General features: G+C 41.5%; 1 pseudogene; it reads right to left on the bottom strand.

The window, feature by feature from the left end:
* Positions 1–19,272: 19,272 nt before the first annotated feature.
* On the bottom strand, positions 19,273–20,200 carry LOC142436105 (kelch-like protein 7 pseudogene; annotated as a pseudogene).
* Between the last annotated feature and the right edge of the window lie 390 nt (positions 20,201–20,590).

The following is a 20,590-nucleotide window of genomic DNA, read 5'->3' as shown; positions in this document are numbered from 1 at the left end:
AATATATTGAAAGCTGGTGTGTATTATTGTTAAAAGCTGTTCTCATCTCATTTAAAATCACTAAAGTAAGCTTTAATTGTATCAGATGAATTGTGATGATTTTATTTGTATAAAGCCTTTATTATTTATTGGTTCTACATTTTTCTGCTTACTGATAACTATTTAGCTTTTCTTTTATAATTGTGATTTGTGTTTATTGAATTTCTGGGGTCAGGCATGGATAAAAATCCAACTGCAGTCTCCAAAACGCTCTGTGCCATCAGACACACACTGGGAAGTGGCCCACTGAAAGGGTAGTGGCAGCTCCCAGACTTCTGTGAAGCAGCAGGGGCCCAGAAATGCCAAACCCCACTGTCCTGCTGGGCAGAGTCCTGGGTGTGGTGTCTGAGAGGAGTGCTTGGGGGCTGTCTGCTCAGGAATGATGTCTCTGTCCACTTCCATAGGTGAATCCTCATTGATGCTGAGAGACAGCGGCATGGAGTCTGAACCCTGCCATTCCCGGCTTTTGCTCAAGGTTCCTCCAGATGCCCACCCCAGTAAAGCCCCTAGTTATACTGCCAATCTCTTACTGAATCTGTTCTAGACCACGTGGTACACAGGGTGGAAGCTCTTGTCAGTTTTTCCCTGTGATCTGTTATCTCAGGCACAGAGAGAAGAATCAACTCTGAAGGTGCTGAGCTAAACTGGGAACAAGAAGAGAATGTATAATTAGGAAAATATAAAATATTGGAAATAGGACTTCATTTTTAAGCCTCATCCTGGAAAGAATACAAAAACACATATAATCAGATTTTCAGTGGTTTATTTTTGTTGTTTTGTTGTCTGGTTGCATACTGTTGCTTTGTTTTCCTCTGTCTTGTTTTCGTGCATGTTAGTGTCTCCACAGGTCTGTCTGAATAGGACAGGCTGGATGAACTATCTGTAGGGAATAAAACTGGACCGACAGTTCTGGGGGGACTTTGGGTGGGGGGATAGGGGGGTAAAGAAGTAGTGTTAACAAACACAGGGACAAGGGAACAACATGGGACCCCAAATGGTAGAGAGGGGGGAATGGCAGGCCTGGTGGGGAATGATCAAGGGTAAGGTTGTGTAGACAAGAGGTATACTCTAGCCCAGGTGGCAACGAGGCATGGTAGTAGGGCAGGAGGAAAGTCAAGGGAGATGGAGGAAAGAGCTAGGAGTCAAAGGGCATTTATGGAGGTCTAGACAAAGACATGTACATGCAAATATATATAGGAGGATGGGGAAATAGATCGATGTGTCTATATTTATAGGTAAAGCCCTGTCTATTAAACAACTCTTCCCCCCTCCTTGCTCTGCTGTGTCTCTACACGTGAAGTCATGACACCTGACTGGTCTGCACTCTTCTGAACGTTCTCTGTCAAACAGAGTCTCTCTTCAGAATCTTGCATTTCTCGCAGAGTTAAAACCTTGTCTTGTCTAGGGACCAACTTTTCTAGTTGGCAACTTCTTCCCTGAAACACGGTGGCACTTGACTCACTTGACTTACCCTGAGGTTTTCCTTAGCAATCAGGCACTGGATGAAGTGATGGTGTTGCTTGTAAGAGTGGTGGGGTTTGTGATGATCTTGGCCAAGGTGGGGAAAGACCTGGCTGATGAACATTAGTAGGGAGTCAATGCCAACTGCAGACATCCTGCCAGAGGCCTCAGGGCATATGTACATTAATGAAATACAGGGACAAGAGTGAAGGGCAGTCTCTGGTCGAGCTTACCGCTGCCTGTCCTTAGTATCTGTTGGACATTGCAACAATTCACAGAGCCCAGAAACATGAGGAAATCTACTCATGGGAGGAGTGGGTGGAAAAAGGCACTGGATGGCATCATGGAAGAGGTGGATATTTGTGGGATAACCAATCCCCAATTCCTTGGGACAGATCTAGTATTAATTCTTCTAAAACATTTATTTACCACATATGAAAATGACCAAGGACATTGAGAAGGTTGATTAAATGGCGTCAGTGTATAAAAAAGCAATGTGTTTGGAGAGTGTGGGGTAATGAGGACACTGTGGGGTGAACCTGATGGTTTCAAAGAACTCTATACTGCCCATCCTCTGATGCACAGGATATATGGGAGCCTCAGTCAGGGCAGGAGCAATGAAGGGCTGGAGGGGAAGAATACTTGGCTCAGAAATGCTGGGCTGTCCTTTGACCATGCACAGACACCTCCTAGAAAACGTGCTCTCTCATTCAAAACTAACACACAGATGAGTTCAAAAGAAGAATTGCCCTATGATGGCCTCAGAAGAAACAAAGGAGCCTCTATTTATAAGCACAGGGCTTCCTCCTATGCAAATCATTCTTCAGGCAGTAGGTTAAAATCCCAGCCTTGGGCACTGAAGGCTATCAGTTCTCTTCTGACAGGGCTGTGGGTCCCTTGGGAAAGTACAACTGTAGGCTAAAGATGCTTGTATTACAATTAAATAAAACTATTTAATATGCACCTATAAAATTCTGACACGTGGATTTTTAAATGTTTGTGAGGGGTGGGGACAATTTGCAATCAAAACGCAAGGCAAACAGTGGACAAGATGTTTGCTCAAGTGAAGCACCTCTCCTTACTCTGCACAAGGTAGCACAATGCTCCAGGCCCTCAAATGTGTCCTCCGAAAACCATCACTTGTTTAGTCCTGATTCCCAGCCAGTGTCTGAGGATGTCCAGGGCATTAAGACAAGCCAGGTTTTGAGATACACAGGACAGCTCCGATGCACAACTATGGCTTGAGGACACTGTGATGTGATTGCTAGTTCATGCTGGACTGTGCTGACTTTATGGAAATCCCAGCCACCCTTTCCTCTCAAAACCCTTACTGGACACAGATTTGCATCATAGCTGAGAGATCCCTCATCTTTGCCTTGTCCCCTCTGTGTGTATCTGACTCCATTTGTGTCCTTCTGCACTTTAGAAATGGGAGCCCGTTTCCTCACCTTACAATGCAAAATTTATAATTGAGCAGTTGATACAAACCCTGACATCGTGAAAATCTCCAATGGAAGCTGTAAGATGGAGAGGAAGCCAGTTCTTAACTCCCCTCCACACTGTCTGCCAGACTGAGTCCTGTGAATCAGAGTCCTGAGCAATCCCTGAAGTCCATACCTCCCTTTAGGGAGGTTTGTGTACAGATTCTTACACATTCCCTTTTCCGTGTCTCCATTACTGAACTAGATTGAGGCTGTCCATTTGAAGATAAAAAATGTTCTTGGCTTTTCTCTGGTGACTGTCAATCAGGAATTCACAGTGTGTAGGTAGGATATGGAATAACTATTACTCACTTCAGGCCCTTCATGGAATTGGCTGATGACAACCATGCCATCACTGCTGGGGAGGGGTCCACAGGGTGGACTGCAGAATCTCAGAAGGGCCCTAGTCTGCCTCAAGTCTCCCAGAGCCACCAGCTGCATTGGACCATGCAGACACAAAGACATCCTGATCAGGAAAACCATCACACATGGTTTCACTCTCTTGTTCAACACCTTTTCTGTTCACTTTTAATATTGCCACAAGGGCATCTTAGGTCAGCAAAAATTCCACTGTGACTTATGTATAATCTTAGCTTTCCAGTAAATGGGGAGAACTGGATATCCTATGGGGTGTGTCCTCTCTCCTAGAGTTGAATACCTTTGCTAGTCTGGTTTTCATCAGCAGAATAACGTGTCATTGTGTGTGTAATATACTATGAAAGTAGCTGACGGCAGAAATAGTGTCCTGGAGGAAGTAGCTGGCAACTAAATCTGTGGGAAAATATGATTTATTATTATCACATTTAACTGTAGTGTTAAGTCACACAAGAAACCAATAGAAACAGAGGACACCATATGATTCCCCCCCACCCCCCAGAATATAGGCCCTCTCATCTATAATATACAAATACCGAGATGTAGAAGTTAAAGACTCCAAAACAGGAAGTTATGGTCTCATGTGGTAAACTATAGCAACTGTGGGGGAAACAGATGAGGTAAAAACAGAAGAAGGTCGATCCTGGAAAGAGAGCAGAAATTTCTCCTGGACCCATATTGCCCCTGAGGGAGAAACGTGGATGTTTGTAAGGCCACACCTCAGACCTAGGTTCACAATGTTTCCCTAAGAATGACAGAACTTCAGTTAATTACCTCTAGCTTTAGCGGAGCTCCAGACAAAACTTACACTCATCAAACACAAGAGTGCTGGAATCCACCTGAGGGTGCTAAAATGGTAAGTGCAGAGTTGTTTTCTCCCTTGTCAGACCAATGCCAAGAGAGAAAGAAAATCAACAGCACATCAGTAGAGGCTGGAAGACCTTGGCGTCCAGAAAGTAGAGAACCTCAACAATGATAGTCCTGAATTGAACCTCTAATTCCATTCCCTCCTCTGATCTTGGTTTTACCATTCGAAATCATGTGATCATACCTTGAAACTCATGAATTTAGAATAGCAATCAGCTGTGCCTCCCACGTTGGAGATTTTAAGCTTTAAGTTCAACACAGTAGTTTGGTTCCTTTGAGAACACCATCACAGGAGACTCTATGAAACTGAAGTAACGCTGGGATGCTGCTGAATGTCAGAAGCCCTTGCCATTTCCCAATTCCTGCTATATGACAACATGCCCAAATTTGAGTGGAGCCTCCTTTGTAGGTGTTTTTTGTTTTGTTTTTGCTTCATTGTTTTGTGTGCGTGTGTAATTGTGTAGTTACACTCATGTCTATGTCCTAATGTGCTTTGTGGTCTCTCTGGTACTTTTTTGGCATGTATAGCATTCTATTGTGTGCATGTATCAACGTTTCTATAATTTGAATAAGTGATTGTCATGAAACCTTACAAAGTGATGGAAGAATATACTGTGAAATTTTCAGTCAATAATGTTGGCACTTAATAGTGACCTTTTCCCAGTCTCCCATTTCCCCTGAGTCTGATTGGAAAGTATTTATCTGAGCGTCATGAGAACTCTGATGCAGGGACACCTGACAGAGTCATTTCCTGCCCTTAAGGGACAGACTGTTTGTTGCTGTAAGACAGACTATATTCTCCCATTACAATATACTATTTGAATTCACAGATACCAGAAGTAGGCACAGAACTAATATTCTTAAATTAGAGAGAGATTCCCTAGGGAAACAGATTTAGCAGAATCCGCAGATCCCCACAGGAAACCAGCCTTGAAGCTCCAGCTGCACCTGCTCCTGGGTCTGAGCCCTGTGCTCTGTGGGTCCTGAGCGCCCCCTGGAGACCACTGTCCTCTGTGCAGGGAAAATTTGTGTATGGCCTCTCACTGATTTGCGCCCATTGGGTGTCTCTTGCACAGTAATACATGGACGTGTCCTCAGCTTTCAGGCTGTCCATTTGAAGATAGAGTGTGTTCTTGGAGTTGTCTCTGGAGATGGTGCATTGACCCTTCCACCACTATTAATACCCGAGAACCCACTGCAGGCCCTTTCCTTGAGCCTGGTGGACCAAATTCATGCCATCCTTTTTGATGTTGAATCCAGAGGTTACACAGGAGATTTTCAGAGACCTCCCAGGCTTTCTCATATCGCCCCCAGACTCCACCAGCTGCACCTCACACTGACCACCTGCAAACAGACCCACATACAAACTAAATCACTCACCATCACACACACACACACACACACACAGTACGGTACACCACAATTACCATGTGAAATAGCCAAAATGAAAGCCAGTGTTGCTGCAAAATTCATGATGTGTCCTCTGGACAAGCTCCTGTCACGAAATGGTAACAGCAGAGACCCGGAAACTGGAATGTCCTCTGAGATCTCAAACATCAGGGGCTGTGGCTGGCTTATCAGCAGGCAGAGAGCTGCATTTGCATCTTCCCTGATATTTAGAAGCGATTGTGTAGAGATTATGGGCAACTCTTCTCCCTCAGACTCAGAGAAACACAAGCATTCTCAGGAAAATAGAGCTCTTAAACAGGTTCTGTACCAAGTATTTCTTTGTTGCACATTATTAAATTTTTTAAGAAAGTAACTTTCAAGTTATAAGCTTTATATGGCAAACACAACAGCCTTTGCCATCTGAGAGGTCACAGTGCATCCCCTCTCGTTCCCCTCAACCGCTGGATAGGCATGATGACAGTGAGCAGCTCTATGATCCGTTTCTTATGTGGGGACATTATTAGATTCTTTTTCGCCTTTCACTGTCCATAAAATCTGTGGAATGGTGTCTCTTCTCTGATTTCTGATCTGGGAGATTCCAGCCACCTTTCTTTTATCATGAGCATTAAAACTGGGTATTTATCACTTTAATTCGTCTTCTCTGTTTTTGTTTAATTGGGCTATTTGCTGTGCGCCTTCTGTGTTGTTAGGTGAGTTTTTAATATTTATTAGTTTCTACCCACCTACGCCTGCCCTGCTAACCTGAGTTCTCTCTCTGATTCTCTCCCACATGAGTGGACAGCTGTGCCCTCAGTGTGATTGAGCTCAGATGCAAGATAACTGATTTGTGGGTATTCTTCTGGAGTTCGAGTACCAGTTCCATAGGGATGGGAGGCTGTTTTCTGCTACTAGAATATATTGCTCACAACTACTCCAACCTCTTCTGCAGGTTTTGGCAGCTCCAGCTCTGGCATTCAGTAGTCACCAGAGATAGCAAAGTTTACGTTGAGAATCTGAGGGATTCATCAATCCTAGGCCCAAATCTTGGACAACTAGGAAGAGGGAAAATAATTACTGATGACAAGTAATGGAAACCTTATTATGTCAACCCATTTTGGGAATCTGGAAACTATCAGAAAGAAGTAACCACTTGGCAGAAGAATCTCCACAGGTAATTCATGACTACGGACAAGGTTTGTGGATCCTAGAGGACCCTGTCCATGACGTAATGTTTTCCACTAGGTTTGAGATTTTACCTGGAAATTGATGAGATGTTCTGCATTTTGGAAGCCCCAAGAATGAAGTAGAGACAATCCAATTCTTCTCAGAAACTGAGAAGAGAAAGTCTGACCCCCATCATCTTCTTTGTGATAACACCAATCCCAACCTCACTGTCATTAAGGTGATTTCGAATCACAGTGACTCTATAAGACAGAGTATATTTTCACATTGAAAAACACACTCAGCCAAAAGAAGTGTGAAACAAGTTAGCGACACCACTCTAGCTGAGAAAAAAGACAGGAGCAGCATGAAAGTGAAAGGGTCTGCTTTACTTGAATCAGGCAAGAACTAAACCAGAACATTCCTGAAGGAAAGCTCCTGGGGAAAAAAAAGGTGGGAGTGGTTTACAGATTTAGCCAAGGAAACAAACAAGTAACTGGGGTGTTCCAACATGCTGTGGCACCATCTCATATCCTAAGGGGAGGTTCCTTGGTCAAGCTGTGGAGTTTACATTGCCACACAAAGTTAAGCATGTTGGGGTATGGCCTCAAACAGAATGTCCAATGTTCTTAATTGTTCTTACACTGTAGTAAGATTCTCCTTAGTTATTATAATCACAACAAATATAATCTTGGAACAAAAATTAGTTATTGAAGATAACTTTTTCAATCCGTTGGTGTGTACTACATTTTGCTCAAATAAATAGTAAGTTTATTAATATTTATTGTTTGTTTTATTTCTTTTTAGGAACTTGATAGTGATTGGTAGACATCGATGGTCATGAAATGTACATATTACATTTACTTTTCTATTCTTCCTTTCAAAGACAAGCAAGAGCTTTCAGTAAATATCAAAGACTTTATTGAAGGAAGAAAACAATCTAGGAATGGACAATAATAATTGTAAAGAATCACAAAGTCCCACAATGAAAGACAATTTTCAGAGTTTAAATGCAGAAGGATCCTGCAACATAAAAGAAAATTTCAATCCTTTGAGCTTTATTTCACTTGGTTCAAACAGACAAGGCAATATCAAGGCCACTTATAAAGACTGAGTCATGTAACACTTTTTTTGTTTTGCTTTGACTTGAGCTATTGGGAGAGAGAGTGAATTCTCTTCCTGGCAGCTTGTTGTGAGAGGACCTGGAAGGAAGGCGGGTGTCTGGAGTCTTCATGAAGTATGCTGACTTTTCAAAGTCAGTTCAAAATAAACAGTAATCATAAACAACAACAAAATTGGAATCTGGCCAGCATCGTTTGGTCTTCTTTACATTGAATCCTAATACATAATGACCTCTGCAATCCTTGATCATCATCAGCAAGTGTTTCAAGTCCTCACTTTCAGCAAGCAAGATTGTGTTATCTTCATATCACAGGTTGTTCATAAGCCATAAGTCATAAGCCTTTTTCCAGGCCTGATGCCATATTCTTCTTCATACCAGTAACTAACTGGTATCAGGTCTGGGATCCATGAGCAGTTTGTTAATGCCACAGCACCACTGCTCCCCCAGGAAGTTTCTATAAAGCTGTTTCTTGAATCAAGTTGAATGCAGGCAACTGAATCAAGTTAGAAAGCAAGCAAAGATCATGGCTACTTCTTAGGAAGAAATTCTAGTAACATTGGGAATGGCCTTAATGAGGAAAAGGCCAGGACATTTGAGCTGATTTTTTTTTTCCTATATGACAACGCACCTGCTCAATCTTCAAGAGCTTCAAGGGCTGAACTCTGAGAATTTCATGAAGAAACCTTACGTCATATGCTGTATAGTGCTGCGGTTAATCAGAAGTTACACAGTGGGCCACTCCAGAGAAACTCTTACTGGTATGATACATCAGTGCTCCCATGTGGGGAGATGTCGCCCTGTCGTGCCAGTGGCCTGTGTTATTGGTTTCACGAACTGGGAGACAGCAGACACTCTGTTCTCTGGTGCTGAGTTGAGAGATGCTCTGAGACTCCTGCTCTGCAGCTGCATCAGGCTGAGGGTTTCTGCCCCTCTCAGGAAGGAGTTTCTCTCACTGTGTCTCTTGCACAGTAATACATGGCCGTGTCTGAGTCCTTCAGGCTGCTCCACTGCAGGTACATGGTGCTGATGGAGTTTTCTGTGGAGATGGTGACTTTTCCTTGGAAGGATGGGTTGTACCTGGTATCAGCATCACTAGGATAAATTATCCCTATCCATTCCAAGCCCTTTCCAGGTGTCTGCTTAATCCAGCCAATCCAGTTTCTATTAAAGCTGTACCCAGATGTCTTACAGGAGATCCTCAAAGACTCCCCAGGTCTCTTCACCTCTGCCCCAGACTGCACCAGCTGCACCTGAGCACAGACACTTGTGGAGATAGGATTGAGAGATGAGAGACTCCCTCTGCACACACATCCTCCATTCATCTCAAACCTGTGGTGATCCTGACCTGGGAGAAGAGCAATGAGGAGATCTAGGGTGGCAGACCCCATCTTGCAAGGAGGATGCAAAGGAATCACACTGAGTTCACCAGCTGGGTGATGAGAAACCTTCCCCTGTGGAGGTGGCCTGTGGGTCTAAAATGGATGTCTTCCACTTTGCATATTTCTGCCCTGCCCTACGTGTCAGACTCCTCCAGCCCTATAACCCTGGATACCCAGGTCTTGGGACTCCTGGGAGGGACAGAACTTAATCCTAGTAACATCCTGCAACACACACATGCAGAGAGAGAGAGAGAGAGAGAGAGAGAGGGCGGGGGCGGGGAGACAAGACTGGCACTAGCACTAGAACCTCACACACAGAGAGCTTTGAACTGTGACTCCACTTAGTGCATCTCTCATTCACACTCAGGCGAGAGTGGTTTCAAACCCAGTGTGAATCTGCAGCCCAAGGAGCCTGGGTCCCTCCTTACTGTCTGTGGGGAATGATGTCCATGATGGAAGGTACCTCTGTCTCCTTAGTGAAGACTTTGAAGAATCTCATCAACTGAATGACCCCTTCTAAATAGACTCTCAATAGACTCTCAGGTGTGTCCTAGCGCCCAGGTCTCTCCTGTACTTCCTGCTGCCTGAGAAGAGGAAACAAATCTCAGGGAATGTCAGCTTTACTCGGAGTGTCAGACAAATCTGTGCAGATTAAAGTCAAAGATGAGTGTGTCACTCTGAATACTCATGGTCAACCTGGCCCTTGTCACCGTCTCTCTGACAGGGTAGCTGTTTGTTAGAGAAGTTAAAAATCCAACATGGAGAATATCTCACCTTCATCAGTTTCACAATCTCATAAATTTCATAATCTGTCTAAACATTTCTCTGACCTACTGTGATCTAAACTAAAGAAAATCATCAGTTTGTTAACTTTTCTCTCTCTCAGGAGGAGGCCTTGGGGCTCAGGGACACAAGACTCGCTGAGATAACGGCGCACAAAGACAATGTCCTACATCTGGGCTTTGAGAGTAGTGACTGGGGACTTTAAACCACACTAGGTGCAGCTAATTGTTTCACCCTTTCCAGAGTGATGATCCTTGAAGACACAACGAAACCATTCATCCAATGTTGTAATGAATCATGGATAGGAGTCTCCTGATCTCTATGACCAGAAGAAATAGGTGGTGCCTTGCTATCAGTACCCACTTCTTTGGAAAAGATAGCGTTAGAAGGTCTTGGGTAGAGTGGGACAAAAAGTGAAACAATACACACACACAAAAGAATAATACAAAGACTAGGCTTCCTTGTTGGGTCGATTTGTGGAAGTCCTGAGACCATGGCTTCCAGCATCGCTTCAGGTGTGGGACTGAACTCACCCCTTGGAAAAACTTCCAGTCAAATAATTGACAAGCCTACCTGGGAGCAATAATCCTGGGTAGATACAATTACCTTAAAATTATCTAAGTTCTGTGATTAAAAGGGCAACATTTATCCAGGGGAACATTCAGAATATTTGGAAAGCAAAGGTAATTGTAACAGGAGTTTGTGTGTATTACAGTCAATGAAATGAAACAAGAGTGTATGAATAGTTGAATGAGCATTAATCTTGGTAAATCTTCCCACAATCCACAAGCAAGTGTAAAGATAAAAATAAAAAATAATATTAAAACGTTTCCCTTCAGTTCTCCTCTGATGGGGAGAAAGCACCTCAGGTTTGTGCACTCGGGGTCTCCCAAGAAAAGAGCAAGGACCCAGAGAAGATGTCCTAATTCCATGCTTCATTCTCCTCCCTCTGTTCTCTGGAGTTGACGGTTATGCTAAAAACATCTAAATCTTGGTTCTCAGAGACAGGAAGAGGAATAAAAACCATGACACAGGGGAAAATTGAATAGGGAGGCCCCAAATTCAGGAAGGAAACCTGTATATTGCTCCCCATGCACTGAGTCTTGAACTGGGTCATGTGCTGTTTGTCCCGAGACCCTATGCAATACATCCCAACTTTCCCTTCGTGGTGCTTACACTCTGGTCTCACATAGCTTCCCTGACCTACTTTTATCTGCATCACCACACACATCAAATAACTGATATGTTCCTGTTGTGGGGACCCAGGTACTTGAGACAATCTCTTGAAGAGTGAGTCATTGTTTTATAACATCCTTCCTCCTTATGACACACTGCATGTAGTAGTTTGTGCATTTAGTCTTCAATTTATCTCAGTATAGACAAGAGTGTTCTGTGAACACCATCTGTCTGGACTCAGCCCAAACCCCTGAACCTGAATGCACAATGACACTGGTGTCTGTTGAATGAGTTTCTCTTTCTCTCTGTCATCCATCTATACATATTCCTATCTCTGCTATCTTTCTATCTATTTATCTATCTATCATAAATCTATTAATTGGTCCATCAATCTGCTGAACTATTGATTTAGCTGTCAATTTTCTCTATATAGCCTGTCCATATCTTGTATCTCTCATCTATCTGTATTTCTATTAAATATCTATGTGTTTCTATTCGTTTCATGCTTCACTTTATTTCTGAAATAAATTCCAGCCTAACGGGAGCAATATGTTTTGTTTTTGGTTGAGTATGCTATATATTGGTCATTGACTCTAGTTTTCTAGACCCATTTATTTGTTTGTTTACTTATTAAATTCTTGTTGTTCTCATGACTTAAATTCTTGATGTCCTCATGGCTTTTTATTTAAATGTTAAGACCAAAATTGAAAATATTGAATTGAATTACTCCACTATTTGGTGGAGTTCGGCAATTATTTATTTGTTGTAATTAAAATATTAGCCAGAATTTGTATGGTGTATTTTGAAGGAATAATGTTATATTCTCACCACCTGTCTGTTAGTTCATCATACTGTGGTGGCTTGTGTGTTGCTGTGATGATGGAAGATATGTCACTGTTATATCAAATGCCAGCAGGATCACCCAAAATGAACAGATTTCATCAAAGCTTCCAGACTAAGACTAGACAATGCAGAAGGACCCCACTACCTTCTTCAGTGGAAGAAGCTTTGAAAATCTTATGCATACTTTTGAAGCATTGTTAAATACTGACAGCATAAGAAAAGGAATTAGGAAATTGTTGAAACTACTGTTAGAGGATGGACCCCTCATGTTCGAGGGCACTCAAAATGTGACTGAAGTAGAGCTGGTTTCTTGGAGGGGATTCAGCCATGAGGATGTAATTTGGGTAAAGGCTTTGGGAGTGGAGCTGTCAGGATCTTCCTTTGCTGCTGGGGCATGACTCAAGGTAAAGAGAAAGAGCCGCAAAAGTCTTCTAATGATCAAAATTGATAATTTGCATACTATAAATTTAGGAAGATTGGAAGGGGCAAAAGATGAAATGGGATACTTGAAGGTTAGTTGGTATTCTAGGCATTAGTGAGCTTAAAAGGACTTAAATGGTATTGCAAGTTGATCAGGAAACCATAAGATTTACTACGCAAAGAACAACACAATGAAGAGAAGGGGATGGCATTCATTGGCAGGAAGGATCTTGCTAAACACATCATGAAATACAGTACTGTTTGTGATAAGATCATGTCCGCCTTCAAGGAAATCCAACCAATTCAACTATTATTAAACAGTACTTGAAACATGCATTTGCTGTAAACACTAATATACAAATAAGTGAGGTATAACACTAAGAAATAAAAATTATATTTTATCTGCTCCTTCTCACATTCGGCTGTTGAGATTTCAATTCCATTATTATACATCCTACCTGCAATAGTCTGATTTTAAATATTTCTTATACAATAATCTTGCATTCCTTTGTCATAAAAAAATAGATAAATTCCTTGGGGGAAACAGTGCGATGGAGAAGCATCCCCAGATCACAAGAAGAAACCAGCCCTGAAACCATGCATGGGCACCTGCCCCTGGGGTGTGACCTGCGATATGTGGGTTCTGAATCCCCCCTGCAGCCCAGGTCTCTCCCAGCAGGAAGTTTGTGTCTGGGATCACACTGACTCCCTCTTCCTCTTTTCTCACTGGGTACTAGATGGTCTTGGCTTCCATTTTCTCACCTTCTCTCTGCCAATAAACTGTGTTTTTTTCATTGTGTCTGGAGGTGGTAATTCGAACCTTCATGGAGTCGGCATAGTTGTCAGTACCGAGATGTAAGTGTTTACACAGAGAGATAAGGAAAGGCTACATACCAAGGTATTTTTAACCTCCCCCCTTGAGGGGCAGATTTAATTTCACGGTATTATAATGATAATTTCACAGAAAGTAATTGTCTTTGTTTCTCATCTCTAAGTTCATAGGAGGTAAATAAAGAGAAGATTCAACTAAATATTCTGAGTCACTGCCTCAGCGAGTACAGCTGCCCTGCCCTCAGGTGTCCTGACGCTCTCAGGATGTGGATTTCTACAGCGTGTGTCTCACACAGGAAGAGGTGGCAGTGTCCTCGAGTTCAGGCTGCCAGTCTGTAGATAAACTGTGCTGAATGACGCATCCCAGGAGATGTCTTCCTGCCTTGTGTGAAGCCCGGGGCATATGTTGACTTCCCAGCGTGGGTACTGATCCAGTCCTTCCACTAAAGGCCTTTTCCTGGTACTTGTCACACCCAATTCGTACCATAGCTGGAGAAGGTGTATCCGGAAGTCCTGTAGGACACCTTCACCTACTCTCCTGGCTTCTGCACCTCTGCCTCAGATTGCACTAACTGCATCTGGGCATAACACCTGTGAGGAGGTAAACCAGAAGGTGAGGGCTCTGGAGCTGCCACAGTGTTTTCTCTGTCTTATCTTACCCAGGATGACTGCCAATAGGAAAATAAAGCTCCATAGTCACTCCTTGATGAGTGCACTTCAGTATCAGTGGTTCAAGAGCACCCTATATGGCAATGTCCTTGCTTATTGATGTATCGGGGTGATGGTTTCAGCTTTCAACTCTATAGGGCACTTATACATGCTCATAATTCACATTCATGAATGCAGTTCTGGTCTACATCAGGTATAAATAAGAGATAACCTCGAGAACTTGACAGAGCCACACACCAGGATAGCTCCGCTGCTCATCTCAAATGTGGTCTGGAATCCTGATGGCTAGTGGTGGATGTATCTCATGATGTGGGTTGACAGCTGGTCATGACGGGTACAGATGTATCCATTTATACACGACCCCTATAATTTCTCTCACTTCATAGATGAGATCTGACACAATCAGCTTCTCATGGAATAATACAGATCATTCAAGGGGGCCATTCCTCTGTGTCTGTGATGAGGTATAGTGATTTTTCACTGATTCACTGTGGTGGGTGTGGGGTAAGTCTTACTCATTTTACTGTATCATCCTCAATATTACTATACATGTAATGAGTGTGTTTTCATAAATAGTCAGCTATTTCTTCCATGAACTTCTATTTTTTTACTCATTTAAAATAATGTATACCAAAATGTTATTTTAATAGGCATAACATTTTCTTATTTCCTCTCCTCACATAAAAACCAGCCTACAAAATATTTTATAAGAAAAATTGAAAAGCAATCAATTAAATAATATAAAATATGTAAAGTATTCAGAAAACATACAAAACCAAGCAATACATTCTTTAAAATATAATGAAATATTATTTTATCATAAGTCTGATAGAACTCCCCAAGTAAATTTAATAATTTTGCAAGATGTATTAAAGACAGATTAACAAGATTAACATAAGTTGTAAATTTTAATGTAAAAATGATATCAGTGTTGTGAAAAAGATTAGTGAGAGCCCATAAGATTAGGACATATCTCTCCAAACTCAGATAATTTTCTAGTATACAGTACCTATTTTCTGGGGCGGAGGGTGTGGGAATCCTTCCTTGCTGAATAGTCCTAAAACAATTCAAGTGCTCAGGGCTCGAGGAAACTTAGTAACCATTGGATACACTTCATTTCAAGGCCAGGGAACTGGTTTCTCAGGTTTCAGCTTGAAGAACCTAGGGACTGAGAATAGGGTTGATCAAATGTAGATCAGTTTCCCAGTTCTGGGTGATGAAACATCCTATACTATCAGTCCATTCATCCCTCTATAATGTGTAGTCACGTGGAGATGACCACAACTTTCTGCCCACGTACAAACTCTAGGCCTTCTCTGGATACCTGCCCCTCCATTTCTACTCTGGACCCCTGCTCTGTCTCTCTTGGACTGTCTCCTCCTCTCTGAGTCAGGCACCTGCTTCTTATTTTGCAACATGAGCCGTGGGTGCACTGATGCTAGGAGTCCGTGCATGCACCATCAGAGAACTGAAGTGAATTGGCATATCAAATGCCATCCGAAATCTAGAGGAGGTCTATTCAGATGGGAACAACTGTGTTCTGCTTACCGGAATCAGAAGCTACTAAACACATGTTTTTGATAAAACAAAAACATAAATTAAAGTTTTATAAATTGCTAGAGAGAGTACTGTTTACTGAGACAGTGAGAAAGTTCTGGGGCCAGTCATTAGTGGAGCCCCGAACTTTGTGAGCTTTGAGTATAAAACCCCTCCAGATTTTCAAGTGAACATTCAAAATAAGCCCTGTGTTTCAGACACTGGAGGGAGAGACTTTTATCAACTCAAAAGATTTCTCACCAGAGAAAGGTCAAATCCATTGACTTTTCATAGCTGGAGGTAAAATATTTCCCCTATCAACCAGACACCCCTTATCCTACCCATGAGACCTACGTGCGAAGGTATCGTGAACAGATATTAAAAGTTCAAACATAAAGGAGATTTTGCAATGAAGGAAAGGAGCATGGACAGGCCAAACTATAAACTACACCACAGGCATGAAGGTCAGAGCCTTACTGCCCAGGTGATATAAAAGGTTCAGACTCAATCAGAAGAACACACAGAAACTCCCTGTTCTCCCACTTCATCACCATGTAGATTCCCAGCATAACAATCCTGCATTACAATTTAGAATGGGAAGAATCTGCTCCCCTGAGGAGAAAAAAAAACCAAAACAAAGCAAATGACATATAGCAAACACTTCTATGGTCTAACTCTTCCAGGTTATCATGAATCCCCATAAAACGTAGTTCTGAGAACAGGGTGAAAAATGTTCATACCTCGAGGAAACACTAAGATAAATTGTCATTTATCTGAGTACATCCATCTCATTTGTAGACTGATTTTCTGTGTTGCCATATCTCAAATTTAACTCATTATTCGTATTGAAGGTTTTCAAATTTTATTTTATGTTGAAAACTGAACTGAGTATTTTTTCAATCTCTGAACCTATTAATATTCTTTGTTAAATCGCTGTAGCTTGTCCAGTAGAAGTGCGCAGGACACACGGGTCTGGAAATGGAGTGCTGTTTGAATCAGAGTCCTTCTTCCTAGAAGAGGAGACCGTGGGACAAAATTATCTGCAGAGCACATTGAAATCTGCAAACTAAGAGTGAGGAGATGACCATGATGGATGCATGGATTGTGATAAGAGTTGTACGAGCCCCCAATAAATTGATTTTTTAAAAAGAAGAAAAGAAATGTCTAGGAAATAGTGATGATGACATACGTACAAATTATCTTGATACAATTGATGAGTGGGTACAAGAACTATAAGAGCCTTCAAAATGTTTTGTTTTCTTCAAATAGTGAGGACACTTAAGAGATGATCACATTCTAATAGAGAGTAAGTGAAGTGTAGCAATGAATACAGAAAACAGAAATGACAATTAATTAATTTCAAAATATAATGAAAGTAGTATATGAAGCCATAAGGTTCAGGAAAATCTTCCAAGTTTAAAAGGCAAAATGAAAATTATTTATGATTCCACTAAGTAGTATCATAAAGAGCAAACTTGCCATTATCCAAAACAGTTGACTAGACTAGAACTCAGATTAGGAGCACCAGGAGGAAACATGTGTTTAATATCTGTTAGGGAGAGTCCAGACTGCATCACTGATATGTTGTTTTGTATATGTATCGTCCATTTTGACTACAGGTCACCCTTTGTAGAGACTGGAACTGCCCCCATAGGGATCTCTAAACTGTAATCTTTTTGGACATAGATTGTGAGTTTAATTGTGCAAGGAGCCAGCTGGTGGGTGGTACCTGCTCACCTTTCAAATAGCATCCACGATCGTGAACTTTGTGGCACCAGGGATTGCTACATCATCACTTACAAATATGTAGAGAAACACAGTTTACAACAACTATTAATTGACATGTATAATATTTAACTGTAAGCAAGGGTTTTTCCATCTCAATCCTCTCCTCCACCTAATCTGGGCTGAGAACAGTAACCTCTATCAACAGTTTCTGAGCTACGAGCCGGAATAAAGGGAGAACATGCTTTCTGTGACGTTCATAAAGATGACTTCATTATTTTCATTCCTCTTTTTATTTAGTACTGTTACACCTGTCTTACATTCCTATTCATGCTTATGCAAAATGAACCACATAGTAGATTTCAACAGATGAAAATGTTTTTCTCTATTATACTATTATTTATGAAAGTGCTTATTAAGAGAACATGTGTTCACAATCTATTTAATAAAGAGTTGTTGGTCCTAGTTTGAAGACAAAAAAGAAATTACCTACCTTTGCCATGTTCACACTCAAAATCCAACATTCATTATAAAATACATAATCAATAGAAAATGTAGACAAGAGCCTTGAATGACTTCAGGGTATGTAATAAAATTCCCAGAAAAGGATAGAGGCATCGGTCTTAAACAGAATTGGAAGTTGTCTCACATCTGAACGTCAGTAGTTTGAGAAATACCCAACTCACCATTATCAATAGGAGAAATATATCCCAAACATCGATAGGTATGGTAAGAGGGAAAATAAAATAAAAATCTAGGTTTTCTATATAAGAATCTATCAAGAGTGTACCAGGCCTAAGAATGGCCTGCCATTTTGTCAAACTACAGTGGACACAAAAGGCCACGGAACCCATCGCCTAAATTATGCAGAGATATCAAGCCAAAAGAGGAGCCCCCACTTAAAATGAGGAGCACAAGAAATAGTCTGTCATCTCTAAAGGAGAATTTTCCAATTAGAACACCGAAATGGCAATGGTGAACCTTCCTTGAAATGCACAATGGTTAATATATTTCTGCCCAACATACTCACCCTTCTCTTTCCCTCAGGATCATAAAGCAATCTTCCAAAAGTTGTGAAAAAAAAGAAATCTGGTTATTTTTAATTAAATTTCTCAGTGAACTATTTGAAATCCAATTATCCTCTTTTCATAGATTAAAAGTTCTTCTCTCTTCCCTGGCATCCTCAGAATGGTATGATTCACCTTTAAAATAGAGTGCCAAGAAGTCATTTCTTGACAATATTTGAAAAAAGATTAAGATTTCCTTTTCTATCATTTTCAGCCAGTAATTAATACAGTAATTCCTCCTGTCATCATTTAAATCCAAGGAATATATAGAGATAATAGTGTATAAGTTTATTAGCTCCAAAAAATATATTGACTTAATTCTGGAAAATTACATGTTACTACTGAAAATGTTCTCTGACGGAAATCAATTTAATAATAAGGAAAAGCCACCATTCCTGGCAGGTATAGGGCAGCTATGGGAGGGTCTCAATGAATGACAGCTAATATCATTCCAAATTTCTGAACAATGCCAAGTATAAGAATTTAAAAATAATTACCAAGCAATCCTATTTAATAAGTAGCCTACTTATATCAGAGTATAAACTACTGTTCACTTTGCATGAGGCAAGGTAAATAATTTCTAACAAAAGCTGCCTCTGCAATTATTATATTAGAAATAATTAATATGAAAAAATATAAATAGGTCCTAGTAAGTGGCAAAATATTTCCAAGACAAAGTTTTATAACAAAAATAAGGGATGGTGGGCACATTTAATATAAATACTGAACATATTGTGATGGAATTCTAATAATGCTGGCTTTTGAGAATAACATACTTTATTGAATGAGACTTTTTTTGAAAATTTGGGGTCAATTCTTCAGTTACTTAAACTGTTCTACTTGAAGACTAAAAACATGTGGTTGGATATACAAAATAGTTATCAACACAGGTAATTTTAAAGAGCAAAACATGCATCAAATGAAATTTCTGAAGTTACATTCTCACTTCAGGATCGTGTGCCATATGCACCTTTTTCCAACTTTGGCTTAAAATATCTACAAGACTGTGGTCTTCGAGGCCTTGCTCCATCTGCCAGTTCTTTCTGATCCTCAGGAGACAGTAGATGATACCGCATTCCATTCATCACCATCTTAAGGCACTCAGGATTGTCTTGAATGAGGGATTCAAATGGGATGGTTTTACATAAGAAATTTTTTTGAGATAAGAGGAAATCTGACGTTAGCAAGGACATCCACCATAAAAGGCTGGCGATTCGGCGCATCATGTCTCAGCCACCTGACGGCAGCATCATAAACCTCCTCCTCTGCGCTCACGGTCAGGGAGTCCTGGTTGAGCAGACTTGTTACTAGCTCAGCATCAAGGTGGAGAAACTCCTCAGTTTTGGAAACATCAGGGAAATTATGGTCAATAAAGGCATCTGCAGTGGCTTTCAACTCAGGACAGTCTAGACGCTCTGCTAGAATGCTTAGACCGAGACAGTTTGAAGCATCCACTTGCTCTTTCAAAAAATCAACACACATGTTCTTCACAGGTTCCATCTGGTACTGGTTTGCGGCATCCAACAGAGACTGCACATTGTTGGTATTCACAGAAACCCTGGCAGTGTAAGCAAATTCCACCAGGTGTTCAATAACGTCAGGGTCTGCGTCTTTGAGTTCTACTTCAGAGGATTTTGATTCGAGCATGCCAGTTGTGAACATGACATTAAAAACTGGGCTGGCTGCAGCCAAGACCACACGATGAGCAGGGATCTCTCTTTCCTGGACCACGAGAATCACATCGCAAAAAGTTCTCTGCTTTCGCATGCCATTCATGACTGCCATGGAGCCCACCAGAAATTTCGCTTCTTCCCAAGTGTCAGGTTTCTTCTTGGTCTTTCTCTTGCTGCTCTGTGACACCCTGGAGCCTAACATCCTCCCTGAGCTCGACTCTTGTCTGAGGCTCTCCGGGCTTGGTGCAGATTGTGGACTGCAGACTGCGTTCCGGCAGGGGTCCCTTCTGTGTGGGCCGAATGCTGAGGGCAGGCTGACTGTGGAGGCGGCGGCGGCTCACCCTCTACAGAAACACCAGGCTGGGCTGTGTGGTTCCGGCAGCAGCTCCAGGGCAAGCTAGGCTGCATCCGGGACAGAGCTGTAGCAAGGTGGTGGATGAGCCTAGGATTCCGAAAACAAGACATTTTTTGGTAGGGAAGAAAAAAATGCTAACATAGAGAGAAAAATAAAAATTCTTCTATCCATTAAAAAAGATGATTTGGACACATACCAGAGGGACTCCGTAGAACCCAGTCAAGGAGCGTTGCTTAG

The sequence above is a fragment of the Tenrec ecaudatus genome, unplaced genomic scaffold (genome assembly GCF_050624435.1).
Source record: "Tenrec ecaudatus isolate mTenEca1 unplaced genomic scaffold, mTenEca1.hap1 Scaffold_151, whole genome shotgun sequence".
In the NCBI taxonomy this organism is placed as follows: Eukaryota; Metazoa; Chordata; class Mammalia; order Afrosoricida; family Tenrecidae; genus Tenrec; species Tenrec ecaudatus.
Note: the sequence above shows the minus strand (reverse complement) of the source record. Positions and strands in the feature narration are given on the sequence as shown.